Source organism: Passer montanus, unplaced genomic scaffold (genome assembly GCF_014805655.1).
Source record: "Passer montanus isolate IOZ18808 unplaced genomic scaffold, ASM1480565v1 scaffold35, whole genome shotgun sequence".
In the NCBI taxonomy this organism is placed as follows: Eukaryota; Metazoa; Chordata; class Aves; order Passeriformes; family Passeridae; genus Passer; species Passer montanus.
Genome location: NW_024368263.1, coordinates 9,016,292 through 9,033,702, shown reverse-complemented (window position 1 = coordinate 9,033,702; position 17,411 = coordinate 9,016,292). Strand labels below are relative to the sequence as shown.

Sequence of the window (17,411 nt, the reverse complement as noted above, 5' to 3'; positions counted from 1 at the left end):
CCCCGGAACCTCGGCGGGGAGAACAGCAGCACCCAACGCCCCTGAGACACGGAAAGGCTCCGGAGCAGCTTCCAAAGCAGGAGCAGGGAGGGGACGAGCACAGCAGCTCCACGCACAGAGCGCTGGCCGCGGCTCTGCCCTCCGGCCAGTGCCGGGGCTCTCCCCATCCCCTCCGCGCTGCCCCTCCTGCCCCTGCAGCCCTCCGGCAGCGGCTGCTGCACCTCAGGGACTCGGCACCACATCAGCCGCTTCTGACACGTGTGTTTCTTAGCCCAGAGTACTTGGGGACATCCCGCTGGCTTTCCAGACTCCACCTGTCCCCCCAGCACCCCAAGCTCTGCACGGGGGATCCTGGGGCTCCATGTGGCACCAAGCCAGTGCCCAAATGCTGGCAGTGCAGCAACTCCTGCCTGTACCGATTCTGAGGCCAAATCCATGCTTTTCTACCTTGCTCCAGCTCCCAATTTCTTTCCCAATATGCCTTCTGAAATCCCTGCAAATTCCCACAGCGCAGTGCAGAGGGAGGATGACACACAGCTCTGCTGAGCCACCTTACACCTCTTACAGGGGTCACAGGAACCACTCACAACCACTTACTGGGGCACCCCAGTTCCCAGATCACGTACTTCAGCATTCTTCCCACTCCCCTGTCCCTCTCCTTTCCCTTCCTTGCAGTTTTGTTTTCCCCACCCAGCAGAAAGGACAGCAGCCAACACTTCTTGCTGCTTCATCTCGATTCAGTTTTATATCTCACAAATGCATGTGCAGATTTCTCCACTTCTTTATTTGTTCATTAAGACTCCAATAAAAGTGTTATAAAAATGCCCTTTTCTGTTGGTAATTGCAATTCCTGGTTTAATATGCGAGCAGTGCTGGCTCTCCTGAGAGGCTCCCTGTGCTCTGTAAACACCAGGGCTGCCCAGCACTGCCGGCTGCGGGCCCAGCCACAGCCCCATCCTCCTCTCCTCTGCCTTTCTGCAGCGCAAGGCTTTTCGCTCTGATGTTCCCCACACTGAGCATCTGCCTCAGGCTGAAATTTTGAGGGAAGTTTTAGCAAAAACAGTTCAAACATTTCCGAGAACAAGGCAGAGGAAAAATGCTGTTTTGACACGTTGGGGGAAAAAAAAAGGTGTTCTACAGCCCTGGTGCTCAGGAGGATTCCCAGCTCCTGTGGCCAGCAAGGAGCCGGAGCAGGGCTGGAGGTTGTGGGTGTCCCTGCTCCCTGCTCCCCCACTGAGCCCCTGCCCACCCTGGCAGCCACACAGTGCCCAGCACTTCTCCCTCTCCGCACAGAGCTGGAAAAGCCAAGAAAAGGCTGAAGCTGCAAAGCACCAGCGGAAGTCCCAGACAAGGCAGTGAGACAGCCCAGGCCCCCCAGCCCTTCTGGGGGCTGTGCTTAGCGCTGAGCACCCAGCAACCCTGGCACGGTCACACACAAGAAACGCATCCTGTGCTGTGAATCCCTGGCACGTTGGATATTCTATAACCTGTTCTCAGGAAGCAGATCCTCTGGTGCCCTGGCAGTGGGCACAGCCAGGGCTCTACACCTGCACTGGCACCTGCAAAATTCCCGAGTGCGAGGAGGACCGGGAGAGCAGGGGGGCACAAAGAGACCCCAGGAGGGAACAGCAGCACAACACAGCATGGAGTGGGCGCTCTCTTGGAACAGAAGGATTTGGGAACCAGCAAGCAGAAACTCCAACTTGTGGAGTGCAAACAGCTCCTGCCAGCGCTGTCGCAGGAGCAGAACGCACCCAGGAATCAGCTCGGCGTAAACTGCCTCCAACAGCCCCCATCAGCACAAAAACCAACCTTCTAGCTGCTAATTCTGGATGACTGAACTGTGCAAAGCTCAAGATTTCTTTATGCCATCGTTTTTCACTCTAAAAAAAATCAAGAAAATGCTGGGCTCTGGTGGCAAATGCCTATTCTGGAAGGAAGATGCTCTAGTGGATCAGACTGTTCTGGTATCGCATCATAATCTATCAAAGTCGGAGTCCCCAGAGCAAGAGAAATCAAAACATCATGAATAAAGTGCAACTGTAAGGCTGGGGTAGTCTGACAGTGTCAGCCCGAGCCTCCTGCCGTGCAGTGTGGTATCGATGCCTTCCCCTAATCAAGTCGATGCTGGCTGAGCGCGCTGCCGACAGCGCATTTGCTCAATTAGAGGAGAACAAATAAGGCAACAAGCCAAGATGGAAGTGGTAAGCACAGTGCAGGGCTCCTGTGCCCGCTCCGTGGGCAGCCGTGGGCTGCTCGGACCTGTCCCTGCCCGCAGCTGGGATGGGGGATGCCCACCCTGCTCCCCTACATCTCCCTGTCCCAGTGCTGTGGGAACCAGCATCCATCCCAGCTGAACTGCAGCCACCGAGGGACCCACAGCTCGGGGCAGGGCGAAGCCACAGCCCAACATCCAGACGTGGGACAACCTGCCCTCTGCTGAATGGGCACCAGCACCCCTGAGGACGCGGGACCAGCACTCACCGCGACAGGGATCAAAGTCCACGCAAACACAGCACGGAGCTGTGCTGCCATCCCTCCCAGAAACACACAAATCCTGTTTGTGCACAAGCCACCAGTGCCACGCTCCCTGTGCCAGAGCTCGCTGCTGCTCCCAGCCTCCGGCTCCCCCCGGGGCTGCCCCGCTCCCGGGCTCAGCACATCCCCATCGCTCTGATCCTCCCAACAGCTCCTGCTGCAGGCAGCGGGGGGTTCTGGCCCTCGTGTGGTGCCTCTGGCTCCCGGCTCACACTTTCAAAGGCAATTAGAAAAGCCCAAGATTTGTCAGCTGCACCTGGAGCAGCTGGGCAGCGCAGGAGGGCCGTGTGTCACATCTGCCCCTGCCCAAGTCACCCACCTCGGCCCCAGGAGCCACGGGAGAGGGATGAGGCAGAGCAGTACCAGATCCCCCTGTGCAGCCCTGGGAGCCAGGCCGGGCACAGAACCCACAGCTGGAAACACCCTGCAGCCTCGGCCGGCCAGGCTGCAGCAGCACAGGCTGGCCAAGCACCCTGCCCCACCAGGAGGGCACAGGGGAGTCCCCAGGGACCCCCCAGCTCTCACCCTGCCCTGAGCACCCTGCAGCTGCTGGAGGAAGGCTCAGCCCTGCCTCCTCCCACGCTGACAGCGAGCAGCCCCAGCGGGTCCTGGTCGGAGCTGGCACTGAGTGCTGCCATTCGGAGCATGGGACGGAAGAACACAAAGGAAAACTCCCTCTCCCAAGAAGGAAGAGTAGGAGAGACAGACGACCACAGGCAGAAGAGTTTGGTGCATGGTCAGTGCATGGAGCTGGGCCAGTCAACATGGAAAACAGTGGGAAATATGGGCAGGTGTAGCAGCAGCTCCAGCAGGATGGGGGAGCCAGGCAGATGGCAATGCAGGAGTTGGGATGGAGACCCAAGACCATGGCAAAAGGGATGGCAAAAAGTGGAGAGGAGAGCAGCCATGGGCAGGACTGGGCACCTCATGCCCTGAGCACAGAACCTGATTTACATCAGTCCTGTGGCTCATTCCTGGCCCATCTCCTCAAGGGAAGGGCACGGGCTGCACAGCTTTGAGAGACCTTCACTGCCCAGGAGCGACCAGCAAAGAGCCACAGCCAGTCCGGGGCACCAGTGCAGAGCTTGTGCCAGGCACCTCCAACAGCCCATCAGCACAGGGATTAAACACCCTCCTGCATGGCCCCTGAGCTGGGCTCCCGGGGCTGGCAAGTGGAAGAGCAGGGCTGTAACAGAAAATCTCCATGTGGCTCCATCCAGTCTAAGCAGCAGCATCAGATCAGTGCAGCCTAAAGCCCCTGGTGCCAAGAGCTCTCAGCCTCGCTGGCATTGCTGAGCTGAGGAGAGGAGCAGGCAGGGTGTGGGGGCAGCTCACGGCACCACAGGATGTGCCAACACCACGACTTCAGAGAGCTGCCCTGCCAAGGGCAGCACTGAGCCTGGCATCACCCCGCAAGGCTGATGGCAAGCCAGGGAGGGGAAGGACGGGGCTCAGCTCGGCCAGTGCCCCGTGTCAAACCAGCCACAGCTCTGAGCAGAGCAGGAGCAGCCCTGCTGGCAGCACTGCAAAGGCAGAGGGGCCTCAGAGAGAGCCCAGCCCCGTGAGCTGCAGCAGCAGCGAGTCCCGGGCTCCTCACCCACGCTGCCACCCCCGCCGGGCAGAGCGGCCACCGCTCTGAGCAGAGCAGGAGCAGCCCTGCTGGCAGCACTGCAAAGGCAGAGGGGCCTCAGAGAGAGCCCAGCCCCGTGAGCTGCAGCAGCAGCGAGTCCTGGGCTCCTCACCCACGCTGCCACCCCCGCTGGGCAGAGCAGCCACGATCCATGGCTGCAGCACACAGAGCTCCTGCAGGCTCCTAAAGCTCCTCCTCACAGCAAGGCCTCTCTCTGCTCCTGCCCCACGAGCCACTCAGACATTTTTTCGCAGGTTTTAAAGCTCTGTCACATCCCACTGAGCCCCAGCTCTCGCTAACAGATCTAAATCCACAGCCCCGACTGTGGGATTTCCAGCTGGCCACCGTCCCTGCCAGCGCAATGGGGATGGATTAGGGCACCTCAGCCTGGCCACAGCGATAATCCTCTGCCTTATCAGCGCGGGGGGCACTGGAGAGAAGGGCGCTGGAGCTCACGGGGACCCCGTGCCAGGGCTGCCTGTGTGGGAGGGAGCTGCTGCCTGGCCGCGGGTGCCGATCCTGCGGCACAGCTCCTCTTCTGCTGCACCAACCCCAGCAAAGGCCAGCAAAGAGCCTTCTCCCACCAGCCGAGGGACTTCAGCCCTGGGAGATGAGGGCTGGCGGGGCAAGGGGCAGCCCCCGGGGGAGTGGGCACAGAGCAGTCTCTGCACTAATGCAATTAGTTAAAGCAGTTAAATGACGAGTCCAAGTCGGCGCTAAACGCGCAGCACTGGCCACACCAGAGCCTTCTCATCCTGGAGCTCCCGTCACGCCTGCCAGGCACCCAGGCTCCCTTCACCCCCTGCCCTGCAGACCCCCACCTTGTCCTGCAGACCCCCTGCCCGCCCACTCCATTGCTGGGAATGTGCAGGGCACCAGCACAGCAGAAAGATTTAATTGCATGTCAAAATTAAATCTCTTTTGATGAAGAACAATTCAACTATGGCTCTGCCTAATCAAATTAACAAAGTCTTTTTTGATTTTCAATTATCTTCTTCGCTGGAACACTTTATCCGCTGCTCCTGCGATGCAGCTGACAAGCCCCGACTGACAATTGAGGTGTTTTGCGGCACATCAGCGAGGCAGGGTGACCGAGGGGCCTCTCCGGGCCCCCCCCGAGCCCAGCCGGGAGACAACTGCAGCAAACACGCAGGACAAAGTGACAACGGCAGCCCCTCACTGCAGCACAGCTGGGGCCGGGCCAGCTCCTCTCCTCACTGGGACCACCCCACCCTCAGCACCCGCACGAGTGCTGCCACAACACCTCCAGCACCCCACCACAGCCTGGAGATGTGGGGACAGCCAGCACGAGGCCAGTCCCACCCTTGAGACCTGGGGAAAGGCCAGCACGAGGCCAGTCCCGCCCTGGAGATGTGGGGCCAGCCACCAGCGAGGCCAGTCCCGCCCTGGAGACGTGGGGACAGCCAGCACGAGGCCAGTCCCACCCATCCGTGCCCTGACAGTGACAGCAGGAGAGGCGAGCCCGGGGAGCCCACTCAGCACCTTCCTGGGGAGGAAACTCCAGATAAAAGCACCATCGCCTCTGCAGGTGACCCATCACTGCCCACTGGAGCCCCCGTGCTGCCCAGAGTGTGCCAGCCCTCGAGGCAGGGCTGCAGCTCACTGAGGGGACAGCAGCAGGACGAAGCCCGGCCCTGGCAGCCCCCATTCCCTGCTGGCCAGCTGTCACTCAGCTGTCACACTCAAAGGTCACTTAGGAACAGAACTGACTTGTGTCGAAGCATCAAGAGGCTGGTGAACCTGTCCCAGGGCACGGGGCCCTGCCCTGCCCTGGCGGGGGGCTGCAGTGCACACCACTGGTGCTGAGCACCAGGACATTGTGTCTGGAGGATGAGGAAGGACAGGAGATGCCTGAGCCTGCCTGACCACCGTGATGGGCAGGTGCTGACAGTCTGCAGGCAGCAGACAGGCACCGAGGCTGTCCAGGGACAACCCCTTCCCCGGCTTCCAGTGGTGCCAGGCACCTGGTGAGGATGGATCTCCCTCTGCTCCCACTCCAGACAGGCCCCAGGAAACCTCAGGAGATGGCAGATGGGACCCAGGAACCCCAGAAGAGCTGGCTTATCCCAGCACCCCCAGCCAGGCTGTGCACCCACCACAGGCCCTGGAGCTGCTCCGAGCTTCCTGCAGCTGCAGAGACATCAAGCTGTGATGGCAGGACAAAATGTATTAAAAGATGCTAATTTAATTAAAAGAACACAACAACAGCTAAATGAGCAAGAACACCTCTGCAAGCAGGGTACACATAGCAGCACGGGGGATGCAGTGGGGCCCCACAGCAGAAGCACAGACTGAGCTCGGAGCTCCCTGCTGCACCAGCACAGGTTCCAGGGATCCTCTCACCTCCTCGTCCCTCCCTGGGTGCTCAGCACACCCACCCACGGCTCTCCCCGGGATTATCTGCCAGCTCATAGCCAGCAGCACCTCCTCCTCCTCCTCCCCGGCGTGTTCCCGAGCAGTCTGCAGGATCCCATCCCCTGGGCAGGGAGCTGAGCCCCGCTGGTACCTGCAGGCACAAAGGGGCTGGAGCTGAGCTCAGCTCCCCCCGCGGATCCTGCAGGCAGGGGACAGCTCTGGGGGTCCCCTGCACACCCCAGCTCTGCACCCCAGAGCTGTCCTGCACCCCGGAGCTGTCCTGCACCCCAGCACTGTCCTGCACCCTGGAGCTGTCCTGCACCCTGGAGCTGTCCTGCACCCCAGCGCTGTCCTGCACCCCACAGCTGTCCTGCACCCCAGCGCTGTCCTGCACCCCAGCACTGTCCTGCACCCCAGCACTGTCCTGCACCCCGGAGCTCTCCTGCAGCGGCTCCAGTGCAGCTCTGGCACCTTTTCTGCTTTATTTAGCTGTTTTGGAGGGAAACCTTCATCCACATCGATCTGGGGTGGAGCAGCGTCCCTGCCTGCCTGGGGCTGGCAAATACCCAGCGCAGCCTGCTCTTCCCTCCTGCCAGGGGTCCCTGCGGGGTCCCCCTGTGCCCCAGACCATGGGGTCACACTGGGGTCATACATCAGAGTCACACACTGGGGTCACACACCAGGGTCACAGGATCACACACGGGGTCACATGCGCTCACACCTGGCTCATAGTCGGGGTCACACTCGGGTCACACTCAGGTCACACTCGGGTCACACTCAGGGTCACACTCGGGTCACACCCAGGTCACACTCAGGGTCACACTCAGGGTCACACTCGGGTCACACCCAGGTCACACTCAGGGTCACACCCGGGGTCACATGGGCTCACACCTGGTTCACACTCGGAGTCACACTCAGGTCACACTGGGGTCACCCCCAGGATCACACTCAGGTCACACTCGGGTCACACCCGGGGTGGGGGGTTCCCGCAGCCCCCAGCGCGGGCACACACCGCCCCCTGCCGGCCCCAGCGCTGCCCGCAGCCCCCGCAGCCGAGACCCCCGGGCCGGACCCCCGGGCCGAGAGCCCCGGGCCGGACCCCCGGGCCGAGACTCCCGGGCCGGACCCCCGGGCCGGACCCCCGGGCCGGACGCCCCTGCCCGCAGCCCTAGCGGGGTCCCAGCGGGGACAGCCGCACGCTGGATACGCACAGCCAGGACACGAGCCAGGGCGCACAGGAGGCTGAGCGCGGCTTCCAGAGCCTGCCCGCGACTGTGCAAACGCCCTGCGGGCCCCGAGGCTGGGACGCTCCCTGGAGCTGCCCAGCTGAGGAGGGGCAGCATCCCCTGAGCCCACCTGGCTCTGCAGCACAGGGACACAGCACGACCCAGGCCAGGCCAACAGAAACCAGTTTGGCTCCAGGGTGAGCTGGGCTGGTGGGACAGGAGCAGCAGGAGCAGAAGGAGCAGCAGCCCCTCCCTCCTCTGTCACCCTAATTTTTTAAGATTTTCTAAGCCTTCTGATGTTTGCATTCTTGTAACGATCTTTCTCACTTTTACACTTTCTGTAAATAACTTATTGTTTTGCATTCTTTCATAGAAAAAATAAAATTTGATAGATTATTCATTTGTCCAGTGTCATTGGAGAGATGGCACTTTCACCTTCCAATCCACTGTCACCTTTGGAAATCTATACATGTTACAGTCAGAAAATAAACTCCCCTTTTTACCTCAAGAATGACAGCGTGTTCACGTCGTGTTTTTCCGTGTCTCATAGTGACACTCCTCCCCACACTGGGCAGGGCAGAGGGGCTGGAGAAACACGAGGATGCTGCTCCTCCACAGCTTCCACAGGAGCATTGGTTCTCTCTTCATGGGTGAAGGGATGGGCTCCCATTCCCAGGTCTCTCCACTTCCAATCCCTTTTGTGCCTTTTCCAAAGAGGGGCTGATCACATCCTGGCAGATGCTGGGAGCAGACGCCTAATGGAGGCCATCTGCCACATTTCACAGGGAAAATTATTCAAACTCGCGAGGACCTTAATTTAATCAGCTGGCTCTGAAGTGGGCACCGGGCAATCATGGGAGCAGGTGTGAGCCCGGACCAGCGAGGTGAGAGCTGCAGCCCCGCTCACACAGCGAGACCAGGAGCTGCCAGCGCCGTGAGCCCACCTGGCACCAGCACAAAGGCACCACGTGCCCCAGCCTGGGCCGAGCCAGGACATCTCCCCTCGGGAAAGCTCCGGAGCCGCGGCGTGGAGAGGATTCACAGCACAGCAGATGGGCCATGGGTGACCAGCACGGAACCTGCTGGCCCTGCTCGCCGGCACGCTCACCCTGCCGTGTCCCTGGGACCTGGGCCGGGCTGTTGGGAGGGAAAGGGCAGCAGGAGCCATCCCCAGGCTCACCCAGAACGGCTGCGTGGAGCTCACCCTGCCATTCCCACCTGGGACAGGTCCCACCCTCGCTCCCCAAACGCTTCCCGTATGAGAGGTGACAGATTGATTTACTGCAAAGAGGGGGAGCGCCAGCCTGGCTCTGGGAAAAGGGGACAGGAGGAACAGGAGGAAAGATGCCCTCTGTGCTGCATCCTCTGAAATGTCTCCTCACCCCAAGGCCAGGCAGCCTCCTGTGCCCAGCGGCTGCTGGCTCAGACATCCCCGGTGCCCACGGGACCCCCCGAGGAGAAATAAACCCAGGTCTGTCAAAGAGAGGAGGCAAAGGCAGCCTGGCCACTGCTCCAGACACCTGCAGAGACCTGGGATCCCTCCAAGCGTGTGGTGCCTCCTTGCTGCCTCTCACGAGCTGTAGAGGATGTGCAGAAGCATCCGACCACAGCAGCCCCACACCTGGCACGTGAGCCCTGCCAGGAGCTGCAGGGCAAATGGCCCAAGTGCAACATGGCCCAGGAGGGGACAGGGCCAGAGCTCCTTGAAAGTCCCCGTGGCCACGGTGAGCAGAGCCCTCCTGCTCTGGGTGAAAGGACACAGCCTCCAGCAGCCCTTGGCCACGCTGATCCGGAGGCAAATTCCTCCCCAGTCCAAACCTGGGGCACACTTACACCCAAGCCATTAATCAGCAATTAGCGATGACACTGACGTGACATTAATCATGTCACATCATGCAAACACACGGTGGTTCCACGCTGGATCGGTTCCTCCCTGGTGTTACAGCATGTCCAGACCCAACCACTCCAACCTGTTTATCAAACCTGAGCTCACTCAGGGAGGGGCCCACGGGCTGGGGGTGCCACTGGCCCAGCACATGTCCCTTCTCCCTTCCAGCGTCCAGCACCTTCCAAGGCAGTGGGACACAGCAAACCCAGTGCTCCCATCCCTGGGGCTACTGGGAAACCACGGAGCCCTGCTCAGGACCTCCCCAAAGGCCCAGCTCAGCTGGAAGATCCACGGGACAGGGAGGCAAGGGGGTAACTTGGCAGCTGCTCACATTAGTTTGCACCTTCTTTGCCAGTGTGGAAGGAAACAAACGACCTGTGAAGGGAACTGAGCGCAGTGATTCATTACCCCCGATGTGTGATGATGGCTTAATTATTTTTCTAACTGGGGAGAGACGTTTTCTGACAGCAGGTGCAAATTAATTCTCCACTGTTTTAAGGAGTGATCGGCCCAGGACAAGCAGAAAACTCGAAAACCTAATTAAATCGGGAGCTGGGTGGAATAAATGGAGCAGGGAGTTTGTTTGCATGGTGCTGATGGGTATTAACGAGCACTGGGAAAGACACCAGGGCTCCCAGCAGGAAACTGGGGCTGTCTCCAGGGCTCCCTGTGCCCGGACAGGCTTTGACAGTTCTGGGCACAAGGTGCCACGGTGGTCACAGCATGTGCTGCTACTGCACAGAGATGAGCAAATGCAGGGCTGTCCCCAGGGAAGGGAATCCAAGGATGGGAAAATCCAGGGCTGTCCCCAGGGAAGGGAACCCAAGAGCCAGGAAATTCAGGGCTGTCCCCCAGGAGAGGAGTGCAAGGACTAAGAAAATCCAGGATTGTCCCCAGTGAAGGGAACCCAAGAGCCAGGGAAACCAGGGTTATCCCCAGGGAGAGGAGTCCAAAAATGGGAAATCCAGGGGCGTGCCCAGGGAGAGGAGTCCAAGGATGGGAAATCCAGGGCTGTGCCCAGGCAGAGGGATCTGCAGGTGCTGACTGCAGGAGGTGGCACTGGAGGCCACCAGCCAGAAGTGCAGCACTGGCCACAGCACCCACGGGGCACTGGCAGTGGGCAAGAAGCCTGTGGCATCCCTGTCGGGCAGAGCAGGGCCGGGTCCCACGTCCCTGGAGGAGGCAGTGCCCAGCTCTGGAGCTGCAGCCCAGGCCCCAGACACGAGGAGCCCCACGGCCCCTCCAGCCCTGCTCTGGCACACACACACTGCCACCACCGCCAGCTCCTGCACCGAGGAATGGAAAACAACCAACACCTGAAGGGCTTTGCCACGGGGGGGAGCAGCCAGGGCTCCACAGTCAGGGAAAAGAGAGTTTATGTTGAGCGGTTACCATGGAAACACTATTTCTACTTTCCAGCAGCCCAGCTCTCCCAGCCTGGCCGCCGCTCAGTGCCGCTGCCCAGGCCGGAGCACCATCACCCCCTGCCTCCAGCCTCGGCCTCCGGGACCGCAGCCCCTCTGCAACACCCTCAGGCTGCTGAGCCCGCAGCTGCACCCGGGGCTGCTCCCCAGCTGCATCCCAGCGCACCTCAGGAATCCCACATGGAACAGCACTCGAGTCCCAACTCAGATGATGCCGAGGTGAAAACAGGGGAGATCAGGGGCATGGGGAGGTTAAAGGGGTGTCCCGGATCCCTGCTCGTCCTCCTGCCGCCGGAGGAGGCTGCTGCTGCACAGAGCTCTCCCTCATCCCATCCCAGCCCCCGAGGGTCCCTCCCACCTCCCCAGCTCGCCGGGCTGCTCTGCCAGTCCTCCCCCTCCAACACGCCTGCAATGCTGGGAAAAAGAGCCCTAATTGCTTTTTGTTTTTCTGCTTCTCCCATCATTAAATCCCTTCTTCATCCCTAATAGTTTGGGATTCTGTGAAGGTTAATATGTTTCAGGTTCCACACAAGTACAGCTAATTAACAAACAGTCCCCTCAATTCCCTTTAATGCTACACATGGAATGCAATCGCTGCAATTACCTGCTTCCCAAAGCCATTACAAACCACAGAAAATTAGCTGGAACAGGTGATAAAAACCTTCTTTTATTGGTTCATGAAAGGAGCTGCTCTCCAGGCAGCAGCTTCCCATCACGCAGATGGAAGGGGCCAGCACCCCCTGAGCAGCCTGGCTGGGATCACCTGGCTCCTGGTGAGCCCTGAAACACCATCGGCTCCAGGTTCACTTCCTTTGGGTGCTCAAGGCCAGAATCAGCACCTTGGACCCTGGGACTGAGAGCCAACCCCGAGCCCCAGGCTGTAACTAAAGCAAACTCCACCTGGATGCCTGGGAACAGCCAGGGCAGGGGGCAGGGCTCTGGCCCCAAGGGACACCAGGACACAGCTCTGGTCTTGGGGGACACCAGGACAGAGCTCTGGCGCCAAGGGACACCGGGACACAGCTCTGACCCCAAGGGACACCGGGACACTGCCCTGCCAAGAGGGAGCAGAGCCAAAGCTGACCCTGCCAGGTCCCCAGGGCTGGCGTGCTGCCCTGTCCTGGGGCAGTGCTGGGCCACAATCCCTGGGGACACACACCCAGGAATGGGCACAGGGCAGAACCTTCACATCCCCTCCTAGAGGAACAAGAGGAGGGAAGCTAAAAAAATAAAAATAAATCAGGAGCACCTTTATCAGGAGAGCCTCTTGATCCTCCCAGAGGAGGAGCATCCTGCACAGACTCCAGCAAGAGTCACAGACAAACCCCCTTCGTTCTCTATCCCAGGCTACGCAACTGCAACACTTCCAGGGAGCTCCATGTCTGCTTTGGGGAGCTCCAGGACAGCCAGGAAATGCAAGGAGCTCCCAGCAAATTGCTCCATTAGCCCTCATTAAAAAGCAGCACCTCTCAGGTGAGGTTCAATTTCCAGCTCCTGGATCCTGTGCTGCGCAGCTCTTCAGGACCAGCCTCCAGTGCTCCATCACTCACAGCACTGATGCTGGGCTCGCTCCAGAGCCCTGAGAAAATCCCAGCCGCACCCCCAGCCCAGCCCAGGGCTCCCCACGGCCTGGCCGGGCAGGAGGAGCCAGCAGGGAGCAGGGAGCACATCCCTCCTGTCCGCAGTGCCCAAACCCCTGTGCAGCAGGAGAACCAAACCCCCAGGCTGCTCTGAGTGAACAGAAGGGCTCAGCACACACGAGGGACCCCTGGCCTGGCACAGCCGGGTGGCACAGCCTGGTGTCCCCTCCCAGCCCCCCTTCCCAAGGGAGCCACGCTGCTGGCCGTGCCCAGGGGCAGGCGGGTGTCCCTGAGCAGTGCGGGGTCACCACACACTCCCAGAGGCAGCTCTGAGTGTCCCTTGATGGGCTGTGCCAGCTGAGTGTCCCCAGCCGGGCTGTGCCAGCTCTGAGTGTCCCCAGCCGGGCTGTGCCAGCCCTCCGTGGCCCACAGCCCCTGCAGGCAGCCAGGGCAGTGCTGGCTCCTCACAGCCAGCCCCAGCAGCCCCTCCACAGCCACATCTCCTCTCCTCAGCATCCTCCCCGAGCGCCAGAGCACCCTCCAGTGATGGGCCTCCCATGCAGGAGCTCCTTAAAAATGTAAATTGGGAACAGCCTCACAGCACAGGAGGAAAATCACTGTAAACAAAATCGCAGTTGCTGTGGAAACCATTAAAAATAGATTCCCCACGCTCCCCCTTTTGTGCTGGGTATTATACAGCTGGGTTCCTTCATTCTGCATTATTATTGCTTTTTAATTATGAATAATTTCCTCCCTTCTATAGGAAGATGGAGTAAAAAACAGAACTTTCCAAACGAGGGGCCTTTAGGATATGTTTCAATATGCAAATGAAGGCAAACATGCATTCAGTGCTGTTTATGCCAGGGGGTGAAAATCTTCCTGCAATCTTCCCATGCCACATCCCCCTTTCCTCCAGCCAGGAAGGCCGGTGCCCACAATCCCAAAAGCAGCTGGACCCAGGATGAAGGGGATGGGCACAGATAAGTGGGGTCACAGCTCAGCAAGGCAGGCACCGTGCTGCCCTGCCCACCCTGCCACGCTGCCCACACTCCTCAAACCCCACGGGACAGGGACCAGCTCTGCCTTCACAGGAGTTCTGTAGGCTCAGAAACACCCAGACCAGGCAACCTGTGGTGCCCCAGCCTGGCACAGAGCCCACAGGTGCTGGGTGAGCACTGGGAGCAGGGACACGCTGCCCCACGGCACGGGAGTGCCAGCAATGCCACTGAACAGGAAACACTCAGAATATCTGGACAACGGCGCTACCTGGGAAGATGGTCCCATTCCAGAGTGTGACTCAGTGGCTATTTGCAGCCCCGGTGCACGGGGGAGGACGCTCGTGCCCCGTGGTCAGCCCCCGGCGCCACGCCGGGTGCCAGCTGCAGCCCTGGCAGCCGCGTGGCACCGGCAGCTCCTGCCCGCGGCACCGCGCGGAAGGTGCCCGAGCAGGCTGGCCCTGGCCCATGGCCACACACTTCCCTCTGCCACAGAGGAGCAGATGGACGGGGATGGGAACCCTCCAGTGCATGCTGAGCCCGTGTCCTACCTGCCCTGGCACCGTGTGCCCGTGCCCGGGGCCCGGAGCACCCAGAGCTGCGGGACAGACGGATCCGTCTGTCCACGGTGCCCCTGCTCAGGGTCAGGAGCTGCACAGGCCAGAGTGCCACAGACACCCCCATCTCCCCCCACTCCCCCTGAGGGTCACAGACATCCCCATCTCCCTCCATTCCCCTGAGGGTCACAGCCCCATCTCCCTCCATTCCCCTGAGGGTCACAGCCCCATCTCCCTTCACTCCCCTGAGGGTCACAGACACCCCCACCTCCCTTCATTCCCCTGAGGGTCACAGCCCCATCTCCCTTCACTCCCCCTGAGGGCCACAGACAACCCCATCTCCCTTCACTCCCCTGAGGGCCACAGACATCCCCACCCCCCTCCATTGCCCTGAGGGTCACAGCCCCATCTCCCTTCACTCCCCCTGAGGGCCACAGACACCCCCATCTCCCTTCACTCCCCTGAGGGTCACAGCCCCATCTCCCTTCATTCCCCTGAGGGTCACAGCCCCATCTCCCTTCACTCCCCCTGAGGGTCCAGTCTCCAGCACAGGAGGAACGTGGCTGGCTTTGACTTTGGGGAAGTTTCACTGCCCCATCCCAGTGTGGGCAGATAACGCTGAGCAGTGCCAACAGGCCAGAGGCATTACAGAGGGGGTACAAAAAGCAGGCTGGAAAACCCCAAACAGGCCTGGCTTTGGAGTGTGGGACTTCCACAGTTAAGAAGAGGAAGTTTTCTTTGGTTTTCTGCAGATACTCAACTGGAGCAGGCCAGAACTGAGGGGAGAGGGCAGCTGCCTGACTTGAGGGCAACTTTAGTGCCCATCTCCTTCTAAAAATCCCTGGAGAAAACAAGACCCCTTCTCCACAGAGACAAACTCTCCCAAATCTCATGTCAAGTGCTTTAGTGCTCATCTCTCCCATACACGCAGATTTCCAAGTACCCTCAAGCACCAACACCAAATGACAGAGCCCAGGGCCAGAAGGGCCCTTAGGCCGGCCAGAGCATTCCTGGAACACAGCCCAAGGGCTCCAGGGCTGTGTTCAGGCACTGAGTGCCTTCCTCCCACACAGATATCCCTCTATGATCCACAGATAGCAAGCAAGAGAGAAACCCCCACAGGCTTAAGCCATTCCGGTGCTTAATTACCTCTCTGATAAAAATATGCACTTTGTTTCCAGTCAGGGTTTGTCTTAGGGAGCTTTCAGAGCCTGGCTCTTCTGTCTTTTCCCTGCTAAATTAGAGCGCTCTGTACCCACAGACATCTCTTGATCACAAGCTAAAACAACCCACATCGTCAAGCCACCTCTTAAACTTCTCTTGGATGAAAAGTTCAACCTACTTAGGCTCAGTCTCCCCCAGCAGAGCAGCTTTTTCAGCCCATGAACCATTTCTGCAGCTCCTTCCTGCACATTTCCTGTGCCGCCAGTGTTTTTCCAGCACAGGCCCCAGCATGGTGCCAGCACACGTTTGCCCCTCACTGCCCACAGGACTTTCACCCCACCAGACCAGGGCTGCAGCCACAGTCAGCCTGACGGAGATGGGGGACAGCCAGCCCTGGGGCAGGGGGTGACAGCCATGGAGAGTGGCCAGCTGCCCCTCTCCCCTCCTGCCAGCTCCCCCCTGATCAAGATGGTCCCCAAACCCCTGTGACAGCCAGCAAGCTGTGCCTGGGCCAAGGGGACAGCTGACACCATTGTCACCCCAGCGCCGCGTCCTCCAGGCTCAGCAGGTCCAGGTCATGTGTTTGTCACCACCACTCCAGGCAAGGAAACGGCCCCTCAGGGGGCAAAGATGCCTTAAAACCCACTGGGAGCTTGCTTTCAGGAGGGGGGGCAGCAACCAGAACTGGGGAGCCCCAGAGCAGACGTCCCACAGAGCACCCCAAACCCAGAGGCACCAAAGGTCCCCAGCAGGGCCCAGCTCTGCTCCCCACCCTGCCCCTGAGCTCTGCTGCCCGAGCCCCCCAGCCATGGGGCTGCAGTGGGGGGTGACCTGGGGCTGGGGCTGCAGCCCAGAGCAGCAAGACAGCGGGATGCCAGGACAGACCCCTCAGCAGAGCCCTGCACCTGAGAACAGCCCAGAGCTGGCAGTGTGGCACTGGTGTCCCCAAACACACATGTCAAGGCAAACCAAGAGCCTCAGCCCCAGTGCTGGGAGAGGAGCCACACCAGCAGATCCCCAGGAATACTCACAGGCTGCCTGGCTCCTACTGTCAGCACATCCATCCCGTCAGCACACACTTCCAGTCAGGAAAGCAAGGCAGGGCAGGTCGTGGTGATGCCCAGAAACTCCTGAAATCCTCCCCAGCTCCACCTGGCAGCAGTGTCCCTGCCTGCCAGCACAGAAGACCAGGGAGCAGTCCGGGGAGCCCCAGCTCCATGTGCTCCCTGTCAGACGAGGTCCTGCTCCAGCCACAACTGCATTCCTATTTAATCCTCAGCAATTACACTCACATGCTGCAAGACAAATACATTTTAGAAGCCCTCAGTTAAATGTGGATAATTACGGCTGCCTGCACCAGGGGACAGCCCTGCCCAGGCTCAGGAGGAAGAATCACATCCTGATTCCACCAAGGCTGTAAATTAGTGAGGAGCATCCCAATGGCAGCAGAGTAATTACCAGCTCCCACATCCCCCCTTGCTGTGGGCTGCTGCTCCCCTGCTCCCCACTCCCGCGTCCTCCCGCGCAGCACGGGTGTTCCCAGGCATATGCTGCTGTTAATGGGGCTTCTGTCACTTCAGCTGCTGGCAGAGATTATTTTATCTCGGGAACCCTCTCCCAGTGCCAGAGCCCAGGCTTTCAGCTCTAAATCATCCACAGGGGAACTCACAGGTGCGGGGAAACACAAGGTGGAAGCATCACTTTGCGATTGTGCTTTGTGCCACAAAGGCAGCAGCACAGAGAGGGGGGGACCCAGCAGGACCACCCCTGGCAGAGCCCCAGGAATGCACCCAAGTCCAGCAGGCACAGAGGAGCACGGGGAGTGAGGGAGAAAGGGGGAACACAACCAGCTGGGTATAGGCAGGGAGATAGTGACAGGGAGTGTGCAAGCCCAGATTTACCCAGCAGAGCACTGGCACTGATTTACCCAGATTTACCCAGCACAGCACTGGACATCCTCCACCTGCAGCATTCTCCTGGCAGCCCAGGCCCAGCTCTGCCGTGGAGCCATGGGATGGAGCAGGGATGGTTCC

The 17,411-nt window shown here is 60.0% G+C and overlaps 1 protein-coding gene across 9 annotated transcripts in view; it reads right to left on the bottom strand.

Annotated features, from left to right (window-relative positions):
• RBFOX3 (RNA binding fox-1 homolog 3) overlaps window positions 1-17,411 on the bottom strand; it is a 136,589-nt gene that overhangs the window by 44,423 nt on the left and 74,755 nt on the right. Inside the window, exon 1 of one of the 9 annotated variants that reach the window (XM_039716135.1) lies at window positions 16,410-16,673. The exons of 7 other annotated variants lie outside the window; for them this stretch is intronic. The gene's annotated coding sequence lies outside the window, so the exon portion shown is untranslated. Of the gene's footprint in view, window positions 1-16,409; window positions 16,674-17,411 lie in introns of those variants that run through there. One more of the 9 variants, XM_039716130.1, reaches the window with a different exon arrangement.